General features: G+C 35.8%; 1 pseudogene; it reads right to left on the bottom strand.

The window, feature by feature from the left end:
* Positions 1-15,936, bottom strand: part of LOC101549170 (pre-mRNA-splicing factor SLU7-like) — a 32,168-nt pseudogene that overhangs the window by 359 nt on the left and 15,873 nt on the right.

Below are 15,936 nucleotides of genomic sequence, written 5' to 3'. Positions count from 1 at the left end.
TCTTCTTCTTCTTCTTCTTCTTCTTCTTCTTCTTTTAGTTTTTCCTGATATATCTCCATAAGGGTTTAAGGCTTTTTCACTGATTTTTCTTCAATTGTATCATTTAGAATATATTCCTCTGAATTAGCAACCTCCTTCCCAGCCTCTCCAGTACAGTAGGAATACTTGAAAATGGAGTGACAATACATGTATCCCCACCTGCCATCTTTCCAGGTAGATCCCCAAATATAAGTGTGGTTGTGGATCTTCACATCCTCCTCATACTTGGAGCAGGCGACAGCCCATTCCTTGCCTTAGAAGGAATGGTCCCATGTCTTGAGTATTCTACATAGTCTTCGGTTTGAGCTAGCGCAGTTCTGCTGGAGGGGCACCCAGGTGTTCTTAGTCACCATACTTCTCTAAGATGCGTGCTTTTTCTTGCTCTTTGAAGTCTTCTATTTTGACTTTGAAGGATTTATACAACAGTTCGAGTTTGGTAGGATCAGCTCGTAGATGCACTTCTGATCCTTGGTCAGAGGCTTCCAAGCAAACCACTGTGTCTGAGCCACTGAAAGGGTATCACCCGTGTATCTAATGAAGTTACCTCCTGCATAGCTCACATTGTCTGGATTATTTCCTGCATTGGAATAGGGATTCTCTTTCATAGTTCTGGTTTCGGGATCTAAATTCCTCAAATATTTTGCAATATCTTCTCAAATTGTGGACAGTGATGTGTCTCTTGGAATCAAAGTTCTGTCCAGGCATGTCAGTGCCATCTGCATATTTATCTTCATCCTCATCTTCATTGTTATGTTTTCCATCTGAGAATTTGGTTTGTCTTCTCCCCACTGGTGTTTTGGAGAATTAGCCTGTTCCACTAATTTTCCCGAGGATAATTCTTCTCGGAGTTTTTGAACCTTCGGTCTTCGCTTTGCTAGATCCACTTTGGCATATTCTTCTACAATTTTCATGTGTTCTTCTGGATTGTAGCCATTCCACCGATTCAGCTTTTCATCATAATAAAAAATCATATATATGCGTAAATACATGAGATTATCAACATAATATTGGACATTGTTTCCTAAAAGAAAATTATAAGAGGAAGATAAGTATGAATAATGATGGTTTGTCTGTAGGCCTTGAGAGTACAACTCATATTCATCATCTCTAACCTCCATTATCCAGTGTATATTTTTTTCACACTTACCTCTTCTGGTTTAGATGGCTTACTTGCCACACACACACAAAAAAAAAAAAGAAAGAAAAAAGAAATAGATAGTCGTCCCTAAAGTCTTTGAAGCCAGCATAACTTTCTCAAGATGCAGCAGTAACACTTGTCCATTTACAATTAAAACAAAAGAAGTGAGGACCAAACTATCTATTTGGATAATTTGGTTGGAAATATTTTCCTATCTCCATGGCAGAAGAGCAGGCCTGCCTTCTCTTGATGTCTTGGGCCAGCTTCTCCTGCCAAGATAATAAACTATTTCCTTGCTTTCTATTTACTTGTCACAGAGTTAAAGTATGTGAGAATTAAAAGTATCCTGTTAAAATTCAATGGAAAACTTGCTGTATCTCCTCTTGATTCTCTTTAAGAAAGTGGAACATAGAAGCCTGCAGTATGCTATTTCTCCGCGCCCGCACCCCCAGAATGACTGACGAAGAGGAAGGAGCTGCTTGGGACACCAGCAGCCCACCAGCAACCTGCAGTATGTGACTTGAGAGTTTCCGCCAGGTCCCCCGAGCGGGGGACCGGCGTTTCTCTTTTTTTTTTTCTTTAATCTCTCTCTCTTTCCCTCAACTTTTCCTGGGCACAGCACAGCATCTACCCCACTTCTGAGCACAAAATGGAGAGACGCACCCAAACGCGCAGTGCGGCTGGCGGGGGATCGAGGGCGGGGAAGTACCGGTCTCCGCCCACATCGGACACTTAAAGAGAGTGCAGCCACGTGGGCTTTCCCATTTCTCCGCGCCCGCACCCCCAGAATGACTGACGAAGAGGAAGGAGCTGCTTGGGACACCAGCAGCCCACCAGCAACTTGCAGTATGTGACTTGAGAGTTTCCGCCAGGTCCCCCGTGCGGAAATCTCTCTCTCTCCTTCAACTTTTTCCCTGGACTTTAGACAGAAACCCAAAACCGCGCGGCCGCTGCCGGGCGACCTAATGTCATCTTAGTATCAGCAATATGTAATGGTTCCTTCTTAATGGGTCGGACTTTTGTGGGTGATCCTTACAAGAATAGTAAGTATTTTCTTGAAATATTGAAGGCAATCAAAATGGTAGCCATCTCTCTAGACTGAACTAAGCTATATCCCCACGCCGGCTGAGAAGAAATATCCTTCTTTCTAGGGAAGAAATGTGGTGTGGTGTCAAACATAGTGTGATGTCCATTAAGCAAACAGACCTGGTGGCGTGGGAATGGGAAATAAGGGGAAAAATTAGGTACATGGACCAGCGGGACGCTGGTGGTATCTCGAGCTGGAGCCGATATCAGCGCAAGAGCTTTGGTTCCAGAAACTGCTTGCAGACACTCTACTAGACTATCAACTAAGCCAGAGCCCCACGCCTGCTGATGACGGGAAATAATCATCCTCTTCGTTTTTTTTCCCTTTGTCAGAAAGCGTGGCGATTACTAAACAGGCGTGAACTCGGTGGCGTGGGGCAAGGGGGAAAAAGAAAAGTTATGTAACAAACAGCAGGACTTAATATCTCTATATTCTTAGCAATGGAGAACTATCAAATGCCTCATTGGCAATAGGACTGTCTTTTTCTTTTTGGGGGGAAACCCCAGCAACGGTAGTGAGTTGTGTGTTGAAACATGGAATGTAATCGAGATAAGCGTAAATGAAGTGAAACTTATCACGTACAAGGGTGGGGACTAGGGAGGTGGGAGGGGGCGGCAGATATACTGGGGGGGTTGGTGATGGAAGATGGGCACTGGTGAAGGGAAGGGTGTTTGAATATTGTATAACTGACATAATCCTGAGAACTTTGTAACCCTCCACTTGGTGATTCAATAAAAAAAAAAAAAAAAAAAAAAAAGAAGCCTGCAGTATGCATTTGCAGGGGAAAAAAAGCCTTTCCCAAATAGGTTCCTGGGAGTGATGATCAGGGGCTTTTTCTAGTTTCTCTCCTTATTTTTTGAAAATGTAAACTCTCTTTATTGTAAGTAGAACTTCATGTAATCCTTAGTGATATAGGAAATACATTGTGTCGGGTAAAATTGTCTTCTCAGAATTTCCTCTCCAAACTGTCCCCTAATCTATGACAGTTTCTCTTTTATCAGTGCCACAGGCTCACAACTTCTGAGAGTCGGAGTAAAAAACAAAACAACTGGATGTTCATGTTGCTGTAAAATGGTTTCTTGGACCATTGAAAGGTTATGTGTAATCTATTGATGATGAATTTACTTAAAAACACTTGGAAGGACAAGCCAAATCGACATCCTTAACATTGCAAAATAAATTTTGTCCTAGTCACTGAAGTGACTTGTCACCAAGTGTCCTACAGCAAACTCTTCACAGAGGATGAGAGCAAAAAAAGACTATCGTGCTGATTTTTCTTTCTGACAGGTTGTCTATTGAACAGAAGCAGTAGATTCGATTTGGTGATCAGTGACAGTGTCTGTATTCAGGCTTCACAAAGACAGAGATGAACTGATTTGAAAGTATAGGGCCTCATCGATGTTGGATGATCACTGTTATGCACTGGCATCAACTATAATACTATCCAGAATATGTTCTATATCCCTCGGCAGAGTCTGGTAAGCTCCCTGTGTTGTATTCTATATGTCAAGAACAATAACAATAACAGGTCTCATTCCCCTGAACCTGAAAGAAGCCTCCAATCAATGGGACAGACAAGTAAGGAGAGGCTGCTAAAATCTCCAGGCTGGGATGAATGGAGACATTACTGGCATCTGCTCAAGTAAATCTATGAACAACGGGATGGCAGTGATACAGTGATACAGTTCTGTCTCCCAAAGTTCCATCTATGTTCCTCTACCTCAAATATTTTTGCCCTTTTAATATAATTACCGCTCCTGGCTAAGTCCTTCACTATGTCATTGGTGTCTCCCCACTAGTATGTTTGCATTTAATTTATTATTTATTTTTGATTGCTTATTTTATTTAAGAAATTTTAAATTGAAGTAAGATTGCAGTTCTAATGCTATATATGTTGCAGGTGTGCATCACTAAAAATCAACACGTCTATATTGTATTCAGTACAACACTGGAAGCTCCAGTTTTGGCTCTCACCATCCATTTCTCCCATTTGTCCTGATTTATGACCCCAGCCCCCATTTCCTTCTGATAACCCTTAATTGGTCTTGTCGTCCAAAAGTTTATAACGGCTTTATTTAGTTCATGTTTGTTTCTCTGTGTGCATATATGCAGCATATGCCTGAAATCTTATGGCATTTATTTGTCTGTATCTAGATTATTTCACTAAGCCCACATTCTCTAGGTTCATATGTGCATTGTAAATTTCAGGATTTTATTGTTTCATAAATGAATAGTGTGTCTGTGTCAACTTTTTTTGTTTGTTTGTTTTTTTCATTCATTCAGAAGTCAATAGGCAGTTAGATTGTTTCCACAGCTTGGTTATTGTAAATGAAATAAGTGTGGCGGTACAAAAATTTCCACAATTTAGTGTCTTTCTATTTTTTACTGCCTCTGACAATGGGATGGCTGGAGTCTTTTCAGGAATCTCTCCACATTGGATTTACCTAATGATGACACCAATATACATCGAGATCATCACTCTACACGGGATCCCTTCTTTCCAAATCCTCTCCAACTCTTGCTTCTCCTCTTTGGGATACTGGCCATGTTCATAGCTGTGAGCTAACCTTCATTGTTTTTATTTTCCTGGAGCAGTGTTTGTGTTTTCATAGTGGGTCAATTCTCTTTCCATGCAAGAAGGAAGACTGATACACTGCTCGAACTTCTGTTCATTGAGGAGATTTGCTTGCAGGGTCTGTCTTCAACTATGCTGCTGAGAATTATATTGAGCCTATATTTTACTTCACTGCACTTCCATATCTGAGCCTCCTTTTATGTGTACTGCCCATTTGTTCAATTTTATCCAAGATTTACCAGTTAACTTTTACTCCTTTTCAAATAAGTGATCTGTTCCCATTAGAGGAAAGGGCCTATATTACTGACTTGCTTTGCAAAAAAAAAAAAAAAAAAAACTGAAGCATAATACATATTCAGCCACTCTCTTCTCACTACGGAGCCTTTCTATGAAAAAAGTACCGCAGATTAAATATTGAAAGCAGTTTTTGAAAATAAAATAATGAAATGATCGTCTTAAACTATTGTTAACTGTGCAATAATTGTAGTTTGAAGGGTTATCTGAAAAATAGACTTATTTCTGTTTTTCATTCAAGGTCAATATATATATAATAATGTTGTAACAGAATTCCAAGGAAAAACTAAGTAAACATTCTCTTTTGTTTTGGTTTTGGAGGCGACATGTAGTAATGCTCAGTGACCATTTACAGTGGGGTTCAGAATACTGCATACTGATATAAACTGTATTTGTCACATGAAAGATAAGCTGTCTACTCACTGTATTATCTTTCCAGCCCCATAAGTAAAATATATATGTATATGTACAATTTAAATGATATATGATGTACTTACTCTATTTCTCTACCTTTTTGAATTCTTGAAATATATTTATGGAATTATTAATTCCATTAGCTGTATTACTCTAATTTTTATGTCTGTGGATTTTTTCTTTTATTATGGATAAGTTCCTTATTACCTGATCCCTAGTAAATTACTATAGGGTATTATATACTCAATTTTTATATTCATTTGAGGTGAATGTTGGACTTTGTTCCAGTATTTTGTTAAATTATTTTTAATCAATTTGTTCTTTTTGAATTTGTTCTTGTAAGTTTTGTCTACATACTACATCCCTTAACATAGGGCTAATGTAGCCCACTACTTAGATGATATCCTTTTTAAAATTCTAAGTATTATATTATGACTTAGAAATTTTTTGTGGTTAAATTATTCTAAGTTTTGTGTCAGCATTAGGAATTGTTGATCTATGGTTATGTGTCAAGTATTAGGTAATTTCTGATATATATGTATATATCTATATCTATATATGGATATCTATATATGGATATAGATATAGATATATATAGCACTGTAGCACTGTCATCCCGTTGCTCATTGATTTGCTCAAGCGGGCACCAGTAACATCTCAATTGTGAGTCTTCTTGTAACTGTTTTTGGCATATTGAATACGCCACGAGGAACTTGCCAGGCTCTGCCGTGCGGGCGAGATACTGTCCGTAGCTTGCCGGGCTCTCCAAGAGGGACAGAGGAATTGAACCCGGGTCGGCTGCGTGCAAGACAAATGCCCTACCCATTGTGCTATCACTCCAGTCCCATAGGGCAGGTTGTAATATATTCACATTAAAAAAAAATTTTCTAACTGGGTCTACTACTTGAGCAGTTTTGTGTTAAATATTGCATTTACTCTTCAGACCATCCCTACAGGAAATTTCTCAACTCATAGATGAGACAACTGTGACTCAGAGAGTTTAGGTGGTTTGTCAAAGCCTCATAATTAAAAGTGACAGACAGGATTTGGACCAAGATTTGTCTGACCCCAAAGTGTAAGATCAGGAAACCATACGTGGCATTGGGGATCAGACTCAGTCAGCCACATGCCCTCCACAATACATATTTTCACGTATTGACAATTCTGCAGGCATCCCCCAAATCTGATAGCTCGTTTTCCAGAACCATTGGCCAAGAGTGGTTCTTTGGGTCTGTCTAGGGTGGCTTTTTAAATTTTGGTTATATTTTTCTGGTTTGGGAGGGTAGCCTTTGAGTTACTCCATGGAGTTGTAAATGATATGTGTGTGTGTATATATATATATATATATATATATATAAAGCATATATTCCATCAATGTGTCTCATGCCCCTGACCCTGGGAGAGCCTCCAATGCAGCACTATTGGGAAGGACGAGTAAAGAGAGGCTTCTAAAATCTCAGGGCTAGGACGAATGGAGACGTTACTGAGACTGCTCAAGAAATTCGACCATCAACAGGAAGATGATGATGATGATGATGATGATGATGATGATGATGATGATGATGATGATGATGATGATGATATTCCATCAGAAACTTAAAGGATTTACTTTGCAAATAGGTATACTTATCTCTATATTGGTCTATCCCTTCGAATATACTTTCCAATGACTTCCAAAGCTAACGTGAATCTCATCTCAGTCTCCTCATTTCAGCACTTATCCTACCACTGGTACAACACTTGTAGGATACCACAGTTTTGCCTTCTCTCTATCTGACATCTGTCTACAAGTAGCAAGCTGAGAAAGCTAGAGAGCTTGGCTCATTTATGTTCTCCTCTCCAAGATCACGGCCTTGTTTTGATGTTTCCAATGTAGAAAATAATTCTTTTACCCAGTTCCCAATATATTTGGAAAGCTATAGAAGGCAAGTTTAATCCATTTGGACTTAAAACTAGAGCTTAGAAATTAAAATTTAAATATATTTATCACAAAAAGTCAAGGAAAAATATAGGGAAATATTTGAGAGTTTTTACATAAGTCCTGAAGAAGATCTAATCAGTGGAATAATGTATAATATTGCACTCTTGGAAGATTCAAAATTATTAGTTATCAAATATCAAGTATCTCCAAATATATTTCTGGTTTGCAAAACTATCATTGACAGTCCCAATAATTTCTGAAATGAAATGACAAATATCATTCTAAGAGATGTGTTAAAATGCAAAAAGAACAAAGTAAAATAGGGACTTTCTTGAGGAAGAAAAAGATTCAAAGTCTTAGTTTTTCCAGAAGAACAGAAGAGTTAAATTTGTCTTAATGATATCAAAGAGACCAGTGGAAGCGTATAGACCCATACATGTGTGGATATCTAATTCATGACAGGAATGGTATTGAATTATATTAAAAAAAGGATTTTTTGATAAAAGACTTTGAATGAATTAGAATCTCTTATGAAATGAATGAAACTTGACTTTTATCTCAGACATTCACAAAAATCTATTTCATGTTGATTGCATATCTAAAGTATAAAAGAAAGATGAACATTAAAGGTATAAGAACATGTTATAAAATTCTTATGAAGTTTCTTTTTTTTTTTTTGAGTTTTTTCCAAGCAATGCTTAGAAGACATGGGAGTCCCTCCCTGCTATTCTTGGCTGATTGAACCATCTTTCTGGTGATGGCTTGGTGATAATGATGCTACTTGGGCAAAGTGATGCTAGGGATCAATCATGCTATACCTGGTGATTCTCAGGACCCTGGCAGACTGTATCCTGGGATACATAAGGGGTCATGTAGTGTCACAGATCAAGTTTAGGACCTTGCACATAAAAGACAAGAGCTCTAATCTTATCTCCCTGGCCCTTGCTTATGAATTTGTGGCAGGAAACCAGGTCACTAAATCCCTTCACATAAAACATCATTAAATTAAGGAATGTTAAAATTAAGAGTGCTATTTATAAAGCAGTTCCTTGAAAGGAATGAAAAAGAAAAAAGTCACAATGAAGAAAATACTTTCTGTGAATATAATCTGAAAACTGGCATAACCAAATACATATATGGATATACAAACTCCGAGTGACCAGAGAGATAGCTCTAATCATACACAGGGCACATGTCAGTCCCTGAGTTCAAACCTTTTTCACTGAGTACCAAATATCATGTCTGCACAGCCAGTGAAACCCACAACTCTGGAATATTACTGGACTGGTGGCTTAGAATAAAGTGAAGGAAAAGAAACTTCCGTTCATCAGTACAAAGAAGGCAGACATCTGAGAAGAAAATTGATAATTGATTTGACCATGGGATTAGCAAAAACTGGTGTCCAGATATGCTATAAACTTTTAAAGCTAATCAAGAACTAACGGGAAATATGCAAACCATTGTGACAATGAGATACTCTAATACCTACCAATATAACTAAAAATAATCAGCAATGACCTGCTGCCACATTAAAAGCATGGTGTTATCTCATTAAACTAATGTTGGGTGAAAGATGTTAGACATATAAAGATAAATATTGTATGTTCTTTTTATAAAAGTTTGAAGTACAGAACATTTTTTACTTTTAGACACTAGATCAAGGGTTACATTCTACAACACAGGAAATTTAGTGAAAAGAAGTCAGCATAAGGAAGACTTGTTTTTTATAATCTTTTATATTTTAGAAGATGTGAAGATGAGGTATGTTCATCCTGGGACCATTCACTGACTAGTCTATTTATTGATTTATATACTTTCTATGTGTCTATTAGACTTACGTTAATCAGAATTTAAAAGCGAAAGAACAAGAACGGTAGGAACCAAGGGAAAAACTTTCTCTGAGCTGAAATGATTTAAAAGGTAGGTGTTCACAGATTGGAATGCAGAAGAGACTTTAAAAGCTTCACATATTGACTTTCTACATTTTTAGTGTACTAGGAATAAGGAAAGTTCTAAAGAACTTCAAAACTAAAAGTGGAAAAAAACAGGTCAGCTCCAAAGAGAAAGGATAAAACTTAAATTTTTTTTAATCAGTTATGGATTATGTAAGATAATGGCAGAATAAATTCCAAGTTCTAGGGGAAAAAATTATCCGACCTAGAGTTCTACAAATTTTATCACTTACTAATGCAATTTATTTTACCAATACACTTACATTTTTGTAAGAGATAGTTTTTCAAGAAAAATTATTGAAAAAATTATTCAACCTGGAGTTCTACAAATTTCATCGCTTACCAATGCAAGTGATTTTTTTAACCAATACATTTACATTTTTATAAGTGATAGTTTTAAAAGCAACTACTCTTAGTTCACTTTTGAAAGGCACTTGCTTAAAACTTTTTTTTTAAGTAAACTAAAACAATAGGCCAGAGGTTATGAATTGCAGGAAAGGTTGTTCTCATTGAAGAAATAAAATACTAGTTTGGTGGTTGTTCAAAAAGTCTTGGTTCTTTTTTCTTGGTTCGTTTGCTTTCTTGTTTGGGGGCCACATCAGACAGTGCTCAGGGCTTGCTCCTGGCTCCTGTGCTCAGGGATTGATCACTCCTGAAAGCCTTGTTTTGATACAGTTTGGACTGCTACGAGAGCACCAAAGCTTAGGTGGCATATACAAAGTAAAAATTTATTTCTTGCATTTCTGGATTTGGAAAGTTCTGGATGAAGAAAAATGCAGATTCAGTAGGGTGAGATTCCAAATCTGAATCTCTTGTTGGCTATTTCTTTCATTGTTCTCATTTGGCTGCAAGACCAAGGTGCTCTCTGGGGTCTCTCTCTTTTTACTTAGATTGTATTTATTGAAGCACTTTGATTTCCAATATTGTTACACATACTTCAATGGATGCATCAGTCCAACACCACAGTCATGGCCAAAGAGCTAGATTCCTTCCATCAGTGTCCTAAGGACCCCTCCCGCCACACACCATGCGAGAGCAGTTGTGTAGACAAAATCTTCAGGACCTTGGCTAGCTTTTCCTCCTTGTTATAGTTCTCTCTTCCTGTTTTTTTCTTTTTTCTTTAAAGAAGCCACTGAGACTGCATCCTCTCTCTTTAACTCTTCCAAGATAAGAAACAACATCAATGGTACATGGCAAAAACAACACCTAGAACTGAATTAATACTCTGGCTTCTCCTGGTCGTTTCAGGTGCTCTGCATTGCCAGAGACAGTTCTCCAGTACTGGAAGCAAAGTCTTGCTACGGTTCTTTTTGTCTTATCTCTTGGAAATCAATAATACATTGGTAAAGCCTTCATTTTCAAAACTCTTTGTCATGCACATAGAGATATTGCAATCCTTTTCTTAACAATGCATCCATGTGTTATTATAATATAATATTTTCTATGTAAAGCCAATATCCTTGTACTTTATGTTTTTTTTTTTTTTTTGCTTTTGGGGTCACACCTGGCGATACACAGGGGTTACTCCTGGCTCTGCACTCAGGAATCACCCCTGGCGGTGCTCAGGGGACCATATGGGATGCTGGGAATCGAACCCGGGTCGGCCGCGTGCAAGGCACACGCCCTACCCGCTGTGCTATCGCTCCAGCCCCGCTTGTACTTTATGTTAAGGCATGGTTTTACACTTTTTTTAGGTCTACTCGGATTCTCTCTCTTAATTATTCCTTAACTCTTTATATTGTTACTAAATTTTATATTTATAAAACATCTTGTGTGAATTTTATGTAAATCTGTTTTATGTGAATCTCAAAATAAATCTCAAAATTCAAGCATATTGCCTTTCTTTTCTGTTTTTCCCCCCACCCTCCCATCATTTTTATTTTGGAAAGACTACTAAAAATTTGAAAATTCATAAAAAAAACATAAAAATTAAAAACTAAAAAAAGAAAGTCAAGATATATACATCTGAATCAATGTAAAATTATAATTATTTGGAATAATAAATGTGATTGAAGAAAATTAAAATGTTTTGATGCTAGGAGTATTTCTTTGTGTTATTTTTATATTGATATTGAACCATTGAGAAAACAATAAACTAAAGATGAAAATGCCTTTTAACTCTGCTGTATATTTTAATATATGAAATATTCATAAAATTAGATTGTTCTAGGTACTAACCTGTTTTTAATTTTCAGATATTATCTGTGAATAAAGGAAAACATATGTATACTTACATACACACAGGCATATAGATGTGTGTGCATATATTTACATTTACATATGTGGGTGCATGTATATAATATATCTTCTGGACTGGAGCAATAGCACAGCAGGTAGGGCATTTGCCTTGCACGTGGCAGACCCGGGTTCCATTCCTCTTCCCCTCTTGGAGAACCCGGCAAGCTACCGAGAGTATCCTGCCTGCACAGCAGAGCCTGGCAAGCTACCCGTGGTGTATTTGATATGACAGAAACAGTAACAACAACAATGAAGTAGTCTGGTGCCCACTCAAGCAAGTCGATGAGCAACAGAATCACAGTGATACAGTGATACAGTAATATAATATATCACTTCTGGTGGTACTCTGTGATCAATGATCAGTCCTGGAGGGATTTAGGTACCATATTGCATGCCATGGATAGCCCCAGATTGGACATATGCAAGACAAACACCTTACCCATTTACTATTGCTCCAGCCCCTAAATACACAATTGTTTTAAGGAAAAATTGTTTAATTAGATAAAAAGTGTAGGGAGCAACATATGTTGAAAACTTTACTATAAAGTAGGAAGAGACAATGAGTGGGTATAGGATAGTTTTCACTTTGCAGTAAGAGGTTAAATGTCTAAAGGAGGATAAATTAGAAATATAGAATATTTATCATTTATGTTTATAAAAAATTGAAGCACTAAATGTAATTTAAAATTTTGTGATGACTGGATGAGACAAATTAAAAATAAATAAGTTATACCCACATTTAATAAAGGAAGTAGAGTATGATGGAAAAAACCAATGAGTTTTCAAAGAATTTTGTGGGTATATGATTTTATATATATATTTATATATGTGTGTGTATCACTTTTGAACTATGTTCATTACTATCATAATAAAGAGTAACAAGTATAGTTAAATGCAGTTGTTTTGGGGAAATTGACAAGATTATGATAGGAGCTGTAAGTATTGATTCTGAATGTACATTCCTAGACACTATTTTCATGTTTAAAGTTAATAAGAGTTTACAATTAAATTTATGTCTTTCCTTTAATTTGAAATATCTACAAACAATTTTTAAATCCTACCTCTTTTTCATTTGAAATAACAATCTTCAGTCTAGAAGGAATAATAATAAAACTTTTTTCAATTTGATCTTTAAATTAACTACTTTATTATTTTTCTGACTCGGGAAAATCTTTTTTATCCTTTACCTTAACTGTATTTCTAAAGACTTTTTAGCGTGGAAGTTAATATTTCCACTTTCAACAGCATCCAATTGGGGTTTAGTGGTGGGGTAAAAAGGTCTGGGAGAATCAGTCAAAGTCAAAAGCAAAGAGCTATGTGGTGATGAATTTTTCTTTTATATGATTATGATTTCTGGTTGCTGTATATACTTTTCTACAAAATTTAATATATTCAATCTGCATCTATTTATGTGAAACAGTGAGTTTTTGGGAGCCAGTCTGGGCAAATATTTTTTTTTTCCTGCTTCCTCAAAAAAAGTCTGAGGAGATGTAATTTCAGAGGCAGTAATGATGTCCTTTCCTCTTATTTTGTTTCAATATTTAGTCAAGCAGGAATAATTTTAAATAAATATTTTATATAATAAAATAAGTGTAAATGTTAAAATATAAATATATTTCAGTAGAAGTTGGGATTTTTAATGAAATCAAATTTAGTACATATCTATGGGGATGAAACAATATCTGCAACAGTTTTCCAGATTCATGTGTAGCATATTGAAAGGATAACACTAAATAATTTCCCCCATAGAGTTGCTGTTTTGTTTTTTTGGTTTTGGACAGGAGACATTTTATTGGCATATTGTTTCAAAGAGACATATCAAATTTCTATAAGAAAGAATAGCTTTTGTTTTAAATTTAGATTTTTGCTCGACTATTTCTTTCACATGTCACTTGTCTTGCATACTACAGAGGTAATTCTTAGGGTCAAACACAGTGTAATACTGCTCAATCAATGGCATTTCAACTAATGTTGTAAAGTGCATTTCTGACACATTTCCAGTTGTTTCCGTTTCATAGAATGGCACTATGCACATTCAGCAGAATAGATTGCTCATTAAATTTGCTATCAATCTTTGGTTAGGTACATTTTAAAAATGTTGAGGAAATTATATCCATAATGATGCAATCTCCTAATTGTTGATTTTTCTCTTCCCTATGATATCGTTAGTATTGACGTAGACAAGCAAACTTCAATTTGCATGGTCCATATAGTATCTTAGGAGCCAAAATCCATGAAATAAAAGATACAACATATATTTTATTTAATTTTTATAAGTGCAAGATGGACTAATATTTAACTAAATAGAATTAAATATTTCATGGAAGATGACTATAAATTTTAAGAAATTATGTACTTTCAATTAGTCATTACTATGGTCATTAATTCATATTTCAGTTGTGTCTGGACATTCATATTAGAATATAATAAAGTTATGTGTACAATATTAATTTACATATGTATTTATTCAATATCTAGTTTTTAGGAAGTTACTGTGTACCCAAAGGAATTTGGTGATTTCTAAAAATTTTAGATATTTCAAGAATATCAGGCACATAATTTCAATATAACAGTACAGATTTTAGAAGCAATTCACTATAAATTGACTTTTATGTATCTAATAACATTAGATGTTTGGGGATATCAAATATATTTAGTACATGTTACTCCTGTAGAAAAAAAACCCCTGATATTTATCATATTAGATAAATGAATTATAATACATCAAATAAGGAAAGAGTTCAAGGGATGAAACAGTACATTGCATGGATATTTGAATGAGAAAAAGTTGCTGAGTATTTTAGACAAGGTAATAATGACTGATTATTATTATTTCTTCTGTGTCTCAATTAATCTTTTTGACAATTATTTTCTATATAATTTTTCTAGTGGTTGTTTGGGAAACCATACGCAGTGCCAGGGATCAAATTGGGGTCAGGCATAAGCAATACAAGTACTTTATTTCTGTGCTATCACTCTAGTCCTTTAAAGAATATTTTTAGTTATAATTTCCATGAATAATCAAAATAATTAGGCAAATTCCTAGAAGCATGCAAGGAAACATGACATAATAATGAAACACTAGAAACTCTTGTTTATGCCAATTACTAGATTGAACAACTTTTAAAAATCTCCACAAAGGCAAAAGCCCAAGATTAGATGGGATCACAAGTTAGTGACCCCAACATTTAATGGAAAATTAATACCAATCTTTCTCAAAGGCATCCAAATACTTCTCAACTCATTTTATAAAGTCATAACTACCTTGTTATCTAATACAAAGAAGAAAACTCAGAGAAATGAAAACCATAAACAAATATATTTCATGTAAACATTCCTATAAAATATTAGCAAAATGAAGTCAGCAATCTATTGAAAGCATCATGAATAATAATAAAGTGGAATATACTGCCATGTTACAAGTATGAGTCTACAACTGCAAATCAACGTGATATACCCCATTAAGAGAGTGCAGGATTAAAATAGTAGGATCATCTCATTAAAAAGAGCATTTGACAAAATACTGTCCATTCATAATAGAAAGTCTCAAAGAGTATATATCGTGCAGTATACTGAAATCTTCAGGCTCTTGTGGAGTCAGAGGATGGGTGACTTTCCCCCCTGCTCCTGTTCTTCTGGGAGCCTGACAGTCATGCCCACAAACTGTCTCTGGCTCCGTATAAACTCATTTACCGGCCATGATCCAGAGACTCACAAATAAATCTTGGGAGAGATCAACAAGATTCAGAGATGCCTCAGACCCCAAAGTCAACATCCAGTTAAAAATCTAACTCCAACCATAACAACTTATTTAAAATTTTAGAAATCCTGGAGCACGACATCTCATACTCTACATCTTTGATGTACCAGGAGTAGTATCCATTGGATAGGATGTAAGGTAGAAGGCAACCAATATCAGTTAAAAATTATTAGCACACAAGTTCTAACCCATAACAACATGTTAGTAAACTCTTATACAGGGCTCAATGGCTCCACAGTGAGATACAACAATCCCCACACACTTTCTTCTAAGGAAATCTTTTTTGATCATTTTTTAGAGATTTATTCAGAACAAGCAATAAATTATTTAAGACCTGTAATAGGGGCAGGCTTGAGTAGTGGTTGAGAAAATCTGAAATAGTGGTGGTAGGAAGGTATAATGGTAGGGGATTTGTGTTGGAATAGCAAATGTAATGAATTATCGTGAGCAACCTTATACAATAAAATAAAAATTTAAAAAGAGCACATATGAAAATGAGCAACAAACACTGTGTACTT

This window comes from Sorex araneus, chromosome 1 (genome assembly GCF_027595985.1).
Source record: "Sorex araneus isolate mSorAra2 chromosome 1, mSorAra2.pri, whole genome shotgun sequence".
Taxonomy (NCBI): domain Eukaryota; kingdom Metazoa; phylum Chordata; class Mammalia; order Eulipotyphla; family Soricidae; genus Sorex; species Sorex araneus.
This window is presented reverse-complemented; position numbering and strand designations above follow the sequence as displayed.